The sequence below is a fragment of the Cervus elaphus genome, chromosome 27 (genome assembly GCF_910594005.1).
Source record: "Cervus elaphus chromosome 27, mCerEla1.1, whole genome shotgun sequence".
In the NCBI taxonomy this organism is placed as follows: Eukaryota; Metazoa; Chordata; class Mammalia; order Artiodactyla; family Cervidae; genus Cervus; species Cervus elaphus.
Window position 1 is genome coordinate 19185897 of NC_057841.1, and position 17236 is coordinate 19203132.

General features: G+C 39.9%; 1 long non-coding RNA gene across 1 annotated transcript in view; it reads left to right on the forward strand.

The window, feature by feature from the left end:
• The first annotated feature begins 2598 nt into the window (after nt 1–2598).
• LOC122684912 overlaps nt 2599–17236 on the forward strand; it is a 29485-nt gene continuing 14847 nt past the window's right edge. The window contains exons 1-2 of the long non-coding RNA XR_006338194.1: nt 2599–2853; nt 4786–4791. This is a non-coding gene — a long non-coding RNA (uncharacterized LOC122684912). The remainder of the gene's footprint in view (nt 2854–4785; nt 4792–17236) is intronic.

Sequence of the window (17236 nt, forward strand, 5' to 3'; positions counted from 1 at the left end):
ATTTAGTTGCCTCATCTAAATATGAAGATTTTTTCCAATTGATCAGTTTTACTTACCATGATGACTTGGAATCTATTCCAAGGATGCTAGATCAGTGAAAAGAAAGATTATAAGCAACATTTTGCCCAAAGATGTGTTGCTTCAGTTGTGTCCAACTCTTTGCAACCCCATGCACTGCAGCCCACCAGGCTCCTCTGTTCATGGAATTCTTCAAGCAGGAATACTGGTGTGGGTTGCCATTTCCTTCTCTAAGGGATCTTCCCAAGACAGAGATCAAGCCTGTGTCTCTTATGTTGCCCAAGGATACCTACAAAACTAAAGAAAACAAAATATTCTTCCCAATTTCCCTGTCTGTCTTTTGGAAAATTTGACCAGAGAAACTGAGTAACCCATAACCAGTTTCTCTGTTCTTGTTGTTCAGTCAATAAACCTCATCCAGCTTATTGTGACCCTATGGACTGCAGCACACTAAGCTTCCCTGTCCTTCACTATCCCTCAGAGTTTTCTCAAGCTCATGTTCATTGAGTCAGTGATGCTATCCAACCATCTCATCCTCTATCTCCCCCTTCTCCTCCAGCCCTCAAACTTTCCCAGCATCAGGGTCTTTTCCAAAGAGTCAGTTCTTCACATCAGGTGGCCACAGTATTGGAGCTTGAGCTTCAGTATCAGTTCTTCTAGAAAATATTATTATTATTTTCATTTAGGATTTACTCATTTGATCTTGCTGTCCACGTCACTCTCAAAAGTCTCCTCCAGCACCATATTTTCAAAAACATCAATTATTTGGCATTCAGCTTTCTTTATGGCCCAACTCTCACATCCACACATAATTACTGGACAAAACATAGCTTTGACTAGGCAGACCATCATCAACAATGTGATGTCTCTGCTTTTTAATACATGGTCTAGACTTGTTATAGCTTTCCATCCAAGGAGCATGTGTCTTCATTTCATGGATGCAATCACCATCCATGATGATTCTGGAGCCCAAGAAAAAAAAAATATGTCACTGCTTCCACTTTTCCCACTCTATTTGCATTGAAGTGACGGGAGTGGATGACAAGATCTTAGGTTTTTGAATGTTGAGTTTCAAGCCAGTTTTTTCACTCTCCTCTTTCACCCTCATCAAGAGGCCCTTTAGTGCCTCTTCATTTTCTTCTATGAGAGTAGTATCACCTGTATATTAAAAGTTGTTGATATTTATCCCAGCAATCTTGATTTCAGTTTGTGATTCATCCAGCCCAACATTTTCCATGATGTACTCTGCATATAATTTAAATAAGTAGGGTGACAATATACAGTCTTGTCATACTCCTTTCCCAATTTTGAACTATCCATTGTTTCATGTCCAGAGCTAGCTGTTCTTCTTGATCTGCATACAGATTACTGAAGATAGGTAAGGTGGTCTGGTATGCCCATCTCTTTTAGAATTTTCCAGTTTGTTGTGATATGCACAGTCAAAGGCTTTATCAAAATTAATGAAACAGTAGTAGATGCTTTTCTAGAACTCCCTTCCTTTCTCTACGATCCAATGAATGTTGGTAGTTTGATCTCTAGCTCTTCTTCCTTTTCTAAATCCAGCTTCTACATCTGTAAGGTCTTGATTCATATACAATTGAAGCTTAACTTGAAGGATTTTGAGCATTACCTTGCTAGCATGTGAAATGAGTGCAATTGTTTGATAATTTGAACATACTTTGGCATTGCCCTTCTTTAGGACTGGAAAGAATCTGACCTTTTCCAGTCCAGTGGCCACTGCTGAGTTTTGCAAATATGCTGACATATTGAGTGCAGCACTTTAAAACATCATCTTGTAGGATTTTCAATAGCTCAACTGAAATTCCATCACCTCCACTAACTTTGCATGTAGCAGTACTTCCTAAGGCCCACTTCACTTCACACTTCAGAATGTCCACTTCTAGGTGAGTGATCACAACATTGCGGTTAACTTGAGTCATTAAGACCTTTTGTTGTATAGTTCTTCCGTGTATTCTTGCCACCTCTTTTTAATCTCTCTTCTTCTGTTAACCCTTTACTGTTTCTGTCTTTTATTTTGCCCATCCTTGCATAAAATGTTCCTTTGATATTTCCAATTTTCTTGATGAAATCTCTAGTAGTAGTAGTGTTAGTCCCTCAGCCATGTCTGATTCTGCAACCCCACAGACTATAGCTCACCAGACTTCTCTGTCCATGGGATTCTCCAGGTGAGAATACTGGATAGGATTGCCATTCCTTTCTCCAGAGGATCTTCCCAGCCCAGGGACTGAACCCATGTATCCTGCATTGCAGGCAGATTCTTTAGTGTGTGAGCCACAAGGAAGCCCTCCATTCTCTTGTTTTCATTATTTCTTTTTATTGCTAATTTTTAAAGGCCTTTTTATCTCTTCTTGCTGATATCTGGAACTCTGAATTCAATTGGGTGTATCTTTCCCTTTTTCCCTTGCCTTTCACTTCTCTTTTTTCCTCAAATATTTGTTAAACCTCCTCATACAACTACTTCATCTTCTTGCATTTCTTTTTCTTGGATTGATTTTGATAACTGCTTCCGGTTTAATGTTATGAACATCCTTCCATAGGTCTTCATGTACTCTGTCTACCCAATCTAATCCCTTGCATCTAGTCATCATCTCCCCTGTATAATAATAAGAGGTTTGATTTATGTCATATGTGAATGACCTAGATGTTTTCACTACTTTTTTCAGTTTATACCTGAATTTTGCAATAAGGAGCTCATGACCTGAGCCACAGTCAGCTCTATGTCTTGTTTTTGTGGACTGTAGAGTTTCTCCATATTTGACTGCAAAGAATATAATCAATCTGATGTTGATATTGATCATCTGTTGATGTCCATGTGTAGAGTTGTCTCTTATGGAGTTGGAAGTGGGTGTTTGCTATGACCAGTGTGCTCTCTTGGCAAAACTCTATTAGCCTTTGTCCTGCTTCACTTCATACTCCAAGATCAAACTTGCCTGTTACTTTAGGTAACTTTTAAATTCCTACTTTTGCATTCCAAACCCCTATGATTTAAAAAATATATATTTTTATTTTTATTTTTTTGATGTTAGGTCTAGAAGGTCTTGTAGGTCTTCATAGAATCATTTAACTTCATCTTCTTTTGCATCAGTGGTTGGGACATAGACTTGGATTACTGTGATGTTGACTGGTTTACTTTGGAAAGGAACCAAGATCATTCCATCATTTTTGAGCTTGCACCTGTTGGAGGAGTGTGCAATTTCCTTCACAGCAACCTCAGTTTGAATCCAAGTCATGGCACCAGATATGTCAGGGGAGTGTGTAATTTCCTTGATTCTGTCTCGCCACAGCAAAGATTTGAAATGGTGGACCAATGTTACAGCTCAGTTACAACTCAGTTTTATTTAGCAAGCAAAGGGTAGTACACCTTTGAGGCATAAGGGTGGGCCAACCCCAAAGCTGAGGCCTCAATCCGTTTTGGCTTCCTTCTTTTATACATTTTCTCCTCCCCATCTTGAGGTCTTGAACCTGCACTATGCAAATCGGGCTGGCCAAGAAGGGTGTGTGTTTGTTTCATCTGAAGTTCTCACTCCGGTCTGTGGATTTTCTTTTGTTCCATTTTCAGGGGCTTTTCCCTTTCTTTGTCTTTCAGCCACCACCATTTTGGACTCCTTTTTCCTATTTTAACTACCTATTATAATTCCCCTCTTAAAAGATGGGAAACCCAATTCTTTGGGAATAGGGATGCTGAGGTCTCTCTGGCTACTTCCTGCTGAGCTGGGATGGTGAGGAGAATTGGGTCTCCCTCTCTTGCTAGTCTTAAGCCTCAGAGTCCTTATAGTGGTGTCCATCTAAAGGTGAGTGATATTTTCCATGGTCGGGTGTAGTTTTATATATCCTTGTTGAACTGGCACTGCATGTTGTAGCTTATTGACCTGTGCAGAGACAAAATGGGTTAGACAATTGATAACAGAACAATCATAAGAAGCATCATCTTCGAGCTTCTTGAGGGTTGTTTAATTGGAAAGTGGGACAAGAGGAGACCACTTGCTTATAGTCGTTTGGAAGCCTGTTCCTCTGAAGGAGCTTTCTAGTAATCTTTGGAGGACTTTCTCCCCTAAATGAATGGTGGCATGTAAGGAGTTAACTAACTTCCATTGGAGGTTCCAAGGCAGAAAAAGGAGTCCCTCCTATTGGAACCACCCCATATGATCCTCTTGAAGGCCTTCACTATTAGCTTTAAGAGTCTCACCTTCAACAGATGAAGGAGTTTCTGGCAAATTAGTCTGTGCAACTAAGGAGGCAACCTCTATTAGGTCATCGTTTTGTAATGCTGCTCTCTTAGCTGCCTGATCAGCTTCTTGGTTCCCTCATGCTGCTTCTGTGCCCCCTTTTTGGTGTCCTTTACAGTGGGAGACTGAAACCTCAGTGGGCAGATGGACTGCCTCCAAGAGCCTAAGGATTTGATCACTATACTTGATTGGGGACCCTCAGGTGGTCAAGTGGCCTCTTTCTTTCCAAATAGCAGCATGTACATGTAGCACCAGAAAGGCATACTTGGAGTTAGTGTAAATGGCTAATCTTTTTCCTTTTCTCAGCTCTAAAGCTTGAGTTAGGGCTATGAGCTCAGCCAATTGGGCTGAAGCACCTGGTGGCAAAGGTTTACCTTCTATGGTCTCAAAATTGGAGACTACTGCTTTTTCCATCCAAGACAAATCTGCTTCCATCAGTGTAACAGATTTCCTCAGGATTGGTCAGAGGATCTTCTGACAATCACTCTAGGGGTTTTGTTCAATAGTCAAAAGTTTCCAGGCAAAAGTGAAAAGGGAGAGAGCCCTCCAGGGTAGGCAGGAGGGTGGCTGGGCTAAGAACATCATAAGGGGATATAGTCAGGCCTGGATTTTCCATCAGCACTACTTGATATCTGAGGATCCTTTGATCAGGCATCCATAAATGGCTTCTCCCATTCAGGAGTTATTTCACTTGGCTGATAAAAATAGTTAGTTTGCCCCCAAGAGAAAGTTTCAAAGCATCTTCTGTCAGGACTGCAATAGCTGCACAATTTCAAAGGCAGAGAAAGATCTTTTCCCAATAAGGGAGTAGGACACTCAGGGACCACCAGAAATTGGTGGGAAAACATTTGTCCATCTCAGAAACAAAAAATGTTCTTTATGTAATTGTCTTTCCTATTGCACCCAAAATGGTACAGCTTTTGGAGGAGAAGGCTCTGGAGTAGGAGGTTAGAACAGAGTGGGTATCAAGCAAGAAACCCTGTGTCAACCAATAAATTCTTGGACCTACTTGCCACATCCAGTTGCACCCTTGACTCAAGCCTGGTGATGTTTATCTTTGACAGGCAGGCTGGCTGGAGTGGGTTGCTTCAGTCCTGTTAAACCGTCATAAGGGAAGGCTTGGTGCTTGACCTTGAGATGCTTGAGGCCCAAGAGCAGAGTGCTACCCAATGTCCCAATTGATGGAATTTGTAGCAAGTCATTTTATGATACTTGTCAAGGTTTGAACGTTCTTTGGCCCAATGTCCCACCTATCTGCAGATTTGGCATTTGCCATAGGCTTCCTTGGAGGGTGGCCAGCCTCTGGGCATGCCTTGTCTCTTTCCTTCTCTCCCTTTCCTGGGTCTTGGTCTCCCTCTCCTGTTCTGTTATAGAAGGTATTGGTGGCTGTCTAGATCAGTTCATCTAAAGAAACAGCAACTGCAGCTGTTGTAACTTTATCCTCATGTCTGATGCACATTGGGACAGAAATTTGTCCTTTAAAATCACCTATCCCTTGTAAGAGTCTAAGTCCAGATTGGTAAACTTTTGGAAGGCCTCTTTTTAGCCTTCCCAGAAAGGCAATTGGGTTCTTGTTGGGCTCCTGAGTTATTGCTGAGACCAGGCACAGTCCCACAACTAATGAGCTTTCTTCTATTTCCATGGGTGGACTTCTTTGGGGTGAGTGTTTCTGAAGCTTATCCTATCCAGTACTATTGCAACCTGAGAGCCAGGCATCACCGAGTCAGGGTGTAAATTCCCAGGCAGGTTGAGGTTTCACAGCCTCCTGGAGATCGACTCCTTGGGCAGGTCAAGGCATGTTGGCCTCCCGAGAATTGGGTCCCTGGACAGGTCAAGGCATATCAACCTCCTGGGATCCCTGGACTGGCAGATCGCCAAGAAGGTTGAGGTGTGGCAACCTCCCAAGGACCAGATCCCTAGGCAAGTCAATGCAGGCTGACCTCCTGGATCCTGGGCTCATGGATCCCCAAGCAGGTGGAAGCAGGAGAACCACCTGGAGACTAGATCTCTAAGCAGGTCAACCTCCTGGGACCTAAGGCTGGAGTTGGGTGTCCCCAAGGTCTCCAACATGACTAGTGCTGGGAAGGATTAAGGGGTTGCAATCTTAACTCAAAATTCTCCAAGCCAGGCTTCAGCAATATGTGAACTGTGAACTTCCAGATGTTCAAGCTGGTTTTAGAAAAGGCAGAGGAACCAGAGATCAAATTGCCAACATCCGCTGGATCATCAAAAAGGCAAGAGAGTTCCAGAAAAACATCTATTTCTGCTTTATTGACTATGTCAAAGACTTTGTGTGGATCACAATAAACTGTGGAAAATTCTGAAAGAGATGGGAATACCAGACCACCTGACCTGCCTCTTGAGAAACCTGTATGCCGGTAAGGGAGCAACAGTTAGACCTGGACATGAAACAACAGACTGGTTCCAAATAGGAAAAGGAGTATGTCAAGGCTGTATATTGTCACCTGCTTATTTAACTTATATGCAGAGTACATCATGAGAAATGTTGGGCTGGAAGAAGCACAAGCTGGAATCAAGATTGCTGGGAGAAATGTCAATAACCTCAGATATGCAGATGACACCACCCTTATGGCAGAGAGTGAAGAGAAACTAAAAAGCCTCTTGATGAAAGTGAAAGAGGAGAGTGAAAAAGTTGGCTTAAAGCTCAACATTCAGAAAACTAACATCATGGCATCTGGTCCCATCACTTCATGGGAAATAGATGGGGAGACAGTGGAAACAGTGTCAGACTTTATTTTTTTGAGCTCCAAAATCACTGCAGATGGTGACTGTAGCCATGAAATTAAAAGATGTTTACTCCTTGGAAGGAATGTTATGACCAACCTAGATAGCATATTAAAAAGCAGAGACATTACTTTGCCAGCAAAGGTACATCTGGTCAAGGCTGTGGTTTTTCCAGTGGTCATATGTGGATGTGCGAGTTGGACTGTGAAGAAAGTTGAGCACCGAAAAATTGATGCTTTTGAACTGTGGTGTTGGAGAAGACTCTTGTGAGTCCCTTGGACTGCAAGGAGATCCAACCAGTCCATCCTAAAGGAGATCAGTCCTGGGTGTTCATTGGAAGGACTGATGCGGAAGCTGAAACTCCAATTCTTTGGCCACCTCATGCGAAGAGTCGACTCATTGGAAAACCCCTGATGCTGGGAATGATTTAAGGCAGGAGGAGAAGGGGACAACAGAGCATGACATAGCTGGATGGCATCACCAACTCGATGGACATGAGTTTGGGTAAACTCCGTGAGTTTGTGATGGACAGGGAGGCCTGGCATGCTGTGATTCATGAGGTCGCAAAGAGTCGGACACAAGTGAGCGACTGAACTGAACTGAGCTGAATCTTAACTCATTGCCAGTTTGTTCATCATGGATGAGGATAGATACCATGATGTAAAGCAATCCAAGTCTGTGCCCTGAGACTGGGAACCTGGCAAAATAGTTATGACTTATCTTCTTATTGCTCTGAGGGAATGTACATCACTGCTTTCCTGCCCTAGTCCTCCATAAGAGCAGTTTACGGTATTTCCACTGGTAAACATTTTACTGTCTCTGTCATTATCACTCTAGGTAATGACAGAAGTAATGACACATGAGTGGGTTATCTGATTCTGTTAGGGGCTTTAAGAGTATTTTAATAATAAGCTGGGTGGAGTGATGTTGTCTACAGAGGGAGCAGGGTCTACAGAGTTAGTAAGTGGCTTAAGGACAAAATGAAAAGAGACAACAGACCAGATGTTTTAAAAAGTGGAGTGGAGATTTGATCCTCATGTTTGGAGCTTTAGGAGAAGGGTGATAAGTGTTTAGTCCCAAACGGCCTGCGGGGCTAACTCCCAAAGAAGCAAATATTATCCCCGAAAGCCCAATTGCCCTTGAAGGGATACCACCAGCAGATGGACTCCTAGCAGGCATTGTGTGCCTGTCACCCACCCTAGCAGGTTCAATGAGAGATATTGTTGTTGCACAGCATGTGTTGGAGGAAACATGGAAGATGAAGGCCTGAATCTTTAGAGGGATTGGATATTATGCAGTATTTCCCTCCCAAGTGTAAGCTACTTTCTGGTTGTCTCTCCAGAAGATTGTAGAGGCAACATTGTGGGCTCAGGAAAAGAGCATGAAACAGGAGGGAAGGGGGCAGGGCACAACTTTTGAAAGAATGACATAGCCCAAGAACATAGCATAAACTGATTAAAATCAAGTGGGTCCAAGATGGCAGGCAAGTCAATTCAACTAAACCTTAATCCTCATTCTGCAAGCTAAATGAAACACCCAGAGGTGCCATGACAGTTCCAAGGCACTATCAAAAGACCAAGGAGTGGGTGGTTCCCCAATTGTTGGAATGGTCCTCCCACTAATTAATTAATGTAACCACACTACATTTCATGGCCACTGCATTCACCCTCTGTGATGGCACACTCTGGGGACTGTACTTCTCTCTGAATCCCAACAAATCTACCTCTTACCTATCACTATATCTCTCACTGATATATTTTTTTGCAATGAGACATCAAGAACCTGAGCTTAATTAGATCCTGAAACCAAGCACTATGGGTTTTGGCCAGGCTCAAGTCCCAGTCGGACATGGCTAAGTGACTAAGCATAGCACAGAGTCCCTGTCACATGGATTTGAGTCCCAATCCTAGTTAAACGGTTTCAAACAAAACTTTCAGAAATGGAAAGATGATGACCTGCCCAATCAAACAGTGGCATAGATGGAGAGAGGATCTGAAGGACAGGAGGAAAAAGCAATGGGAAAACATGCCAAAGAACCCCTTTCATAACTTGCAAAAAAAAAAAACTGCTAAATGCCTGATCTGTGCCCACAATTTTCATTGGCCCAATCCTTGGCACAAAGGAGTTTAAGGACAGATGAACCTTCACCCACGTGGGCAACAGCTACTAGGGCACAGCAGATAGTGGAGCCTTTGGGGCACACTGGGGAGTAGCCCCTGTCAGAGTCCCTCAATTGCACCTAATGCCACTTGTCTGTTCACAGGGGGTTCAAGGAAACAAGAATGGGGAGACTGTAAAGGAATAAAGATTTTGTTAGCCATATGTCCTTCCAGCCATAGGGGCAAGGACCTCCTACCTTAACTGGAGGTCTTCTGGAGTCTGAGACCGAGCCGCATTAGCTTTCTGCCAAGTTTGTTTTGGCTACCCCAGTTTCCAGCATACTGGACTTCTTGTCAATTCCACTGTGCTGAGTTTTCTTTGTGTTCAACTTCCACCACGTGAGCTTTCACCGAGTTTTGCTTCTGCTGCTGTGCTTGGTCTCCACCTAGCGGGAACCGAGCCAAGGTTGTTTCAGCCAGGTTAAATCTGAGTCACAAGAACTAGGGACAGTCTCAGAGACCTGTAGGACAATATTAAACACACCAACATTCAAATTATTGGGGTCCCAGGAAAACAAGGGAAAAAGAAAGGGTATGAGAAAACTTTTGAAGACATTATAGTTGAAAATTTCCCCAACATGGAAACGGAAACAGTCAATCAAGTCCAAGAAGCACAAAGAGTCCCATAGAAGATAAACCCAAGGAGAACATGCCAAGACACATACTAATCAAACTAACAAAGACTAAATACAAAGAAAGACTATTAAAAGCAGCAAAGGAGCATCAAGAAGTAACATACAAGGGAAACCCCATATGCTTAACAGCTGATCTTTCAGCAGAAACTCTTCAGGTCAGAAGGGAATGGCAGGATATATTTAAAGTACTGAAAGGGAAAAATCTACAACCAAAATTACTATACCTAGCAAGGATCTTATTCAAAATTGATGGAGAAATAAAAAGCTTTTCAGAAAAGCAAAAGTTAAAAGAATTCAGTGCCACCAAACCAGCTTTACAACAAATGTTAAAGGGACTTATATGGTCAAGAAATACAAGAGAAGAAAAAAGATCTACAAAATCAACCCCAAACAATTAAGAAAATGGCAATAGGAACATATATATCAATAATTACTTTAAATGTAAATGGATTAAATGCTCCAACTAAAAGACACAGACTGGCTGAATGGATACAAAAACAAGACCCATATATATGCTGTCTACAAGAAACCCACATCAGACCTAAAGACACATATGGACTGAAAGTGAGAGGATGGAAAAATATATTCAATGCAAATGGGATGCAAAAGAAAGCTGAAGTAGTAATCCTCCTATCTGACAAAGTAGACCTTAAAGTAAATAATATTACAAGAGATAAGGAAGGACACTACATAATGATCAAGGGATCAATCCAAGAGGAAAACATAACAATTGTAAATGTCTACGCATCCAACATAGGAGCACCTCAATACATAAGACAAACACTAACAGACAGAAAAGGAGAAACTTACAGTAATACAATAACAGTAGGAGACTTTAACACCCCACTCACACAAATGGATAGATCATAAATACAGAAAATTAATAAGGAAACACAATTCCTAAATGATACAATAGACGAGATGGATCTCATTGATATCTTCAGGATATTCCATCCAAATGTAGAAGAATATACCTTCTTCTCAAGTGCACATGGAACATTCTTCAGGTAGACCACATCTTGGGTCATAAATAAAACCTCAGTAAATTTAAGAAAATTGAAATTGTATCAAGCATCTTCTCTGACCACAAAGCTATGAAACTGGGTATCAATTATAAGAAAAAACTGTATGAAACACAAAGACATGGAGATTGAAAAGCACATTTCTAAATAACCAACAGGTTACTGAAGAAATAAAAGGAAATTAAAAAAAAATTCTAGAAACAAATGACAATGAAAACATGACAACTCAAAACCTATGGAATGCAGCAAAAGTAGTTCTAAGAGGGAAGTTTATAGCAATACAATCCTACCTCAAGAAACAAGAAAAGCAATGAATAGACAACCTAACATTACATCTAAAGCAACTGTAAAAAGAAGAAGAAGAACAACAACAACAACAACAAGAAAGTTAGTAGAAGGAAAGAAATCATAATGATCCAAGCAGAAATAAATGAGAAAAAAAATCAAAGAAACAATAGTAAAGATTAATAAAACTAAAAGCTAGTTTTTTGAGAAGATAAACAAAATTGAGAAACCTCTAGCCAGAAAAAAAAAAAAGAGAAGAATCAAATCAACAAAATTAGAAATGAATAAGGAGAGATTAAAAAAGACAGTGAAGAAATACAAAGGATTATAACAGACTATTATGAACAACTATATGGCAATGAAAAAGATAACCTTAATAGATTCTTAGAAAAGTTCAATTTTCCAACACTGAACCAGGAAGAAATAGAAATTATGAAAAACCTAATTACAAGCACTGAAGTTGAAGCTATGATAAAAAATCTCCCCTAAAACAAAAACCCAAGACCAGATGACTTCACAGGAGAATTCTATCAAACATTTAGAGATGAGCTAATGCTTATCCTTCTAAAACACTTTCAAAAAATTGCAGAGGAAGGAATACTTTCAAATTCATTCTATGAGGCCACCATCACCCTAATACCAAAACCAGACAAATATAACACACACAAAGAAAACCACAGGCCAATATCACTGATGAACATAGATGCAAAATCCTCAACAAAATTTTAGCAAACATAATTCAGCAACACATCAAAAAGGTCATACAATATGATCAAGTTGGGTTTGTTCCAGGGATGTAAGAATTCTTCAGTATACACAAATCAACCAATGTGATACACTATGTTAACAAATTGAAAGATAAAAACCATTTCATCATCTCAATAGATGCAGAAAAAGCCCTTGACAAAATTCAACACCCATTTATGATTAAAACTCTTCCAAAAATGGGCATGGAAGGAACCTACCTCAACATAGTAAAGGCCATATATGATAAGCCTACAACAAACATTATTCCCAGTGATGAAAAATGGAAAGCATTCCCCCTAGATCAGGAACAAGACAGGGGTGCCCACTTTCACCACTATCATTCAACATATTTCTGGAAGTCCTATCTACAGCAATTAGAGAAGAAAAAGAAATAAAAAGAATCCAGATTGGAGAAGAGGAAATAAAACTCTCACTGTTTGCAGATGGCATGATACTGTACACAGAAAACCCTAAAGATAGTATCAGAAAATTACTAGAGCTAATCAGTGAATTTAGAAAAGTTGCAGCATACAAAATCAGTACACAGAAATTACTTGCATTTCTATATACTAATAATGAAAAATCAGAAAGAGAAATTAAGGAATCAATACCATTCACCATTGCAACAAAAATAACTAAATATCTAGGAATATATTAGGTATTTAGGTAATTAAATACCTCAGGAGATAAAAGAACTGTACATAAGACTGATGAAAGAAATCAAAGATGACATAGACAGATAGAGAGATAATCTATGTTCCTGGGTAGGAAGAATCAATATTGTGAAAATGACTATACTACCAAGTCCAATCTACAGATTCAATGTGATCCCTATCAAATTACCAATGACATTTTTCAGAGAAATAGAACACAAATTTCACAATTCATATCGAAACACAAAAGACCCAGAATAGCTAAAGCAGTCTTGAGAAAGAAGAATGGAGCTGGAGGAATCAACCTTCTTGACTTCTGATTATACTACAAAGCTGCAGCCATCAAGACAGTATGGTACTGGCACAAAAACATAAACATAGATCAATGGAATAAGATAGAAAGCTCAGAAATAAACTCATGCATCTATGGGTACCTTATTTTTGACAAAGGAGGCAAGAATATATAATGGGGCAAAGACAGCCTCTTCAATAAATGGTGCTGGGGAAAAATATGGACAGCTACATGTAAAAGAATGAAATAGAGCACTTCATAACACCATATATAGAGATAAACTCAAAATAGAGATAAACTCAAAAACTCAAAAGACCTAACTGTAAGACCAGAAACTATAAAATCCTTTGAGGAAAATATAGGCAGAACTCTTGATGGCATAAATCAAAGCAAAGTCCTCTGTGACCCACCTCCTAAAGTAATGGAAATAAAAACAAAATAAGCAAGTGGGACCTGATTAAACTTAAAAGCTTTTGCACAGCAAAGGAAGCTATAAGCAAGGTGAAAAGACACCCCTCAGAATAGGAGAAAATAGTAGCAAATGAAACAACTGACACAGGTTTAGTTTCTAAAATATATTAAGCAGCTCATACATCTCAATACCAGAAAAACAACCCAATCAAAAAGTGGGAAAAAGACCTAAACAGACATTTCTCCAAAGAAGACATACAGATGGCTAACAAACACATGAAAAGAGGCTCAAAGTCACTCATTATTCAGTTCAGTTCAGTTCAGTCGCTCAGTCATGTCCAATTCTTTGTGACCCCATGAACTGCAGCATGCCAGGCCTCCCTGTCCATCACCAAAAGAGCAGTGGCTGAGAGGAGCTACCCTGCATCAGAGGTAAGGATCAGTGGCTATGCTTTGCTGGAGCAGCTGTGAAGAGAGAACCCACGTCCAAAGTAAGAGAAACCCAAGTAAGATGGTAAACACTGAGACAGGGGATCAGAGAGGGCAGACAGACTGAAACTACAATCATAGACAACTAACCAATCTGATCACACAGACCACAGCCTTGTCTAACTCAGTGAAAATAAGCCATGCCTTGTGAGGCTACCCAAGATGGCTGGGTCATGGTGGAGAGGTCTGACAGAATGTGGTCCACTGGAGAAGGGAATGGCAAACTACTTCAGTATTCTTGCCTTGAGAACCCCATGGACAATATGAAAAGGTTAAAAAACAAACAAGCAAGCAAAAAAAAAAAAAAAAACACTCATTATTAGAGAAATGCTAATTGAAACTACAATAAGATATCATCTCACACTGGTCAGAAAGGCCATCATCAAAAAGTCTACAAAAAAAAAAAAAAAAATGCTGGAGAGGATGCGGTGAAAAGGAACCGCTCTTGCACTCTTTGTGGGAATGTAAATTGATACAACCACTATGGAAGATGTTATGGAAATTCCTTAAAATAAACCCACCATCTGACCCAGCAATCCCACTCCTTGGCGAATACCTTGAAGAAACCAAAATTGAAAGAGACACATGTATCCCATTGTTCATTGCAGCAACATTTACTATAGCTAGAACATGGAAGAAACCTATATGTCCATCAACAGATGAATGAATAAAGAAGTTGCAGTACATATACACAATGCAATATTACTCATCCATAAAAAGAAATACATTTGAGTCAGTTCTAATGAGGTCAATGAACCTAGAACCTATTATACAGAGTGAAGGAAGCCAGAAAGAGAAAGATAAAAATCGCATTCTAATGCGTATATATGGAATTTAGAAAAATGGTACTGAAGGATTTATTTACAGGGTAACAGTGGAGGAACAGACATAGAGAATAGATTTATAGACATGGGGAGAAGGGAGGAGAAGGTGAGATGTATGAAAAGAGTAACATGGAAATTTACACTACCATATGTAAAATAGATAGCCAAAGGGAATTTGCTGTATGGCTCAGGAAACTCAAACAACCTAGAGGAGTGGAATGGGAGGGAGACGGGAGGTAGATTCAAAAGGAAGGGGATATATATATACCTATAACTGATTCATGTTGAGGTTTCACAGAAAACAGCAAAATTCTGTAAAGCAATTATCCTTCAATAAGAAGTAAATAAATTTCAAATAAATAAATAAAAGGAAGAATCCCTCTGAAAAAAATCCAAGTCATGGCACCATATATGCTGGGGAATTGTGTAATTTTCTCAGTTCTGTTTCACCACAGCAAATATTTGAAATGGTGGACCAGTGTTACAGCTCTGTTACAGTTCAGTTTTCTTTGGCAAGCAAAGGAGGTGTGAGGGCGGGCCGACCCCCAAAGGAGAAGCCTCAATCCATCTTGTATACGTTTGTCCCCTCCCCCCACCCCCCCACCGTTAAGCCTGCTTTATACAAATTGGACTGGCCAAGAAGGAGGTCTGCTTGTTTCATCTGAAGTTCTCATTCTGGTCCTTGGATTTCCTTTTGTTCCATTTTTGGGGGCTTTTCCGTTTCTTTGTCTTTTAGCCACTACCATTTTGGACTCCTTTTTCCTATTCTAACTACCTAACACACCCAAGTACTTTTGGGACTCTTTTGTTGTGTGTGAGGTCTACTCCATTTTTTTCTATGGTATTCTTATCCATAGCAGTCAATATAATGGTCATCTGAATTAAATTCACCATTCCTGTCCATTTTAGTTCACTGATCCCTAAAATGTCAATGTTCACTCTAGCTATCTCCTGCTTGACTGCGTCCACTTTACTTTGATTCTTGAATCTAATATACTAGGTTCCTTATGCAATATTGTTCTTTACCACATCAGATTTTGCTTTCACAACCAGACACATCCATAACGGACCATCATTTCTGCTTTGACCCAGTGTCTTCATTATTTCTTGAACTATTTCTCTTGTATTCCCCAGTAGCTTGTTGGACACCTTCCAACTGGGAACTTGTCTTCTACTGTAATGCCTTTTTGCCTTTACATATTATTCACTGGATTCTTGAGGCAAGAATACTGGGGTGGTTTGCCATTCCTGCCTCCAGTGGATCATGCATACTGTAGAATGTATGATTAACCCCTCTATCCAAAATGTTATTCTCTTTCTTTTCCAATACATATTCCCCACAGTACTGAGGAATATAAGAGAAAAGGGGAGAGGGGTTGAAATCAAGCTGAATGTTGAGGCGACATTCCAGGTACAAAATCTTTTCTGTGTTTGTAGGGATAAGTTTCAGCCTCCTAGACATTTTCTGAGTTTCAAAAGGCAGATTCAAATAGTTACTAATAATGAAAGTGAGGTATTGCAGAAACAAAGGAAAAGCAGCCAAACAATTGTGTGGTGATGAGGCAGGGTCCTAGTTTCTCTTCAGATGATATATATATATAAAACAATATACTTTTGAGCTTTTCTGTAGGTACTCCCACCTCTGGGTGGAGATAGTAACTTCAGGCTAAGTGCATGATTTCTGGGACACCACCCTATTGTCTCACCACCAATAATCAGAAAGTCACACAGCCTATAGACCTCACCTCCAATTTTGTCTATAAAATCCCTCCCCCCAAAGCACTGGGAAGGTCAGATCTTCTGAGCATGATCCTACCATTTTCCTTGCAGTAAAATGTTCTATGTTCCACATTCCAGTGTATTGTCTTGGCCTTACTGTGGGTCAGGCACATGAACTTGTGTTCCACAATACCAGTTTAACTCATGTAATCCAGTTAAAACCCTGTATTCAATCCACATATTTTAATACTCATGTTGCTTTGACTGATAGTGCAGTGCTCTCTCTTACTACACCATTCCATTGCTTATTTTAATTCTCCCCTTGTAGCTTCTATTCAATAAAATTGGAAAGTAGCTTGTCTGAAGACTCTGTAAAACTACCTTTTGTGTTCTTGAGGATCATTATAGAGCCATTATGTTAGAGTCACATAAATTTGACATTGCTGAGTATAATACAGATAGCATTTTTGCATCAAAGTAAAGGCACCATTCAAGCTATATACATTTTGGAAAGGATAAATAAGAATTATTAATATAGTAGCTACATGAGAGGATGAAGTAGTATGGAAAATAAACCATTTTGCTTCACACAGCATCTTATTTGCTCACAAAGATTTCATACATTCATATTGAAAATATTACTAATGAATGTACTTGCTTATTACTCACTACATACCCATTTTTGAAGTAAATTTTCATTCAAGGGAAATGAATTGTATGTATAAATGCAACTTATTAAAATGTATAGTCTGTATAGATTGCAAAATTCATATAATAAATTGCCTACAATATTTTTCTTGAGTCATTATCCTGTAAAAGATGTTCATATTGTTGCAGAAGTCGGACTGTTGAGAAACCAAGCACCACACTCAGAGAGTTCAAGAACTCAGGTTTATTACGCTGGCAAGCCCAGAGGAGCTAGCACTCCAAGTTCTGAGCCCGAAGAAAGGGGTTACAAAGTTTTTATAGACAGTGAAAGACGTCAGACTA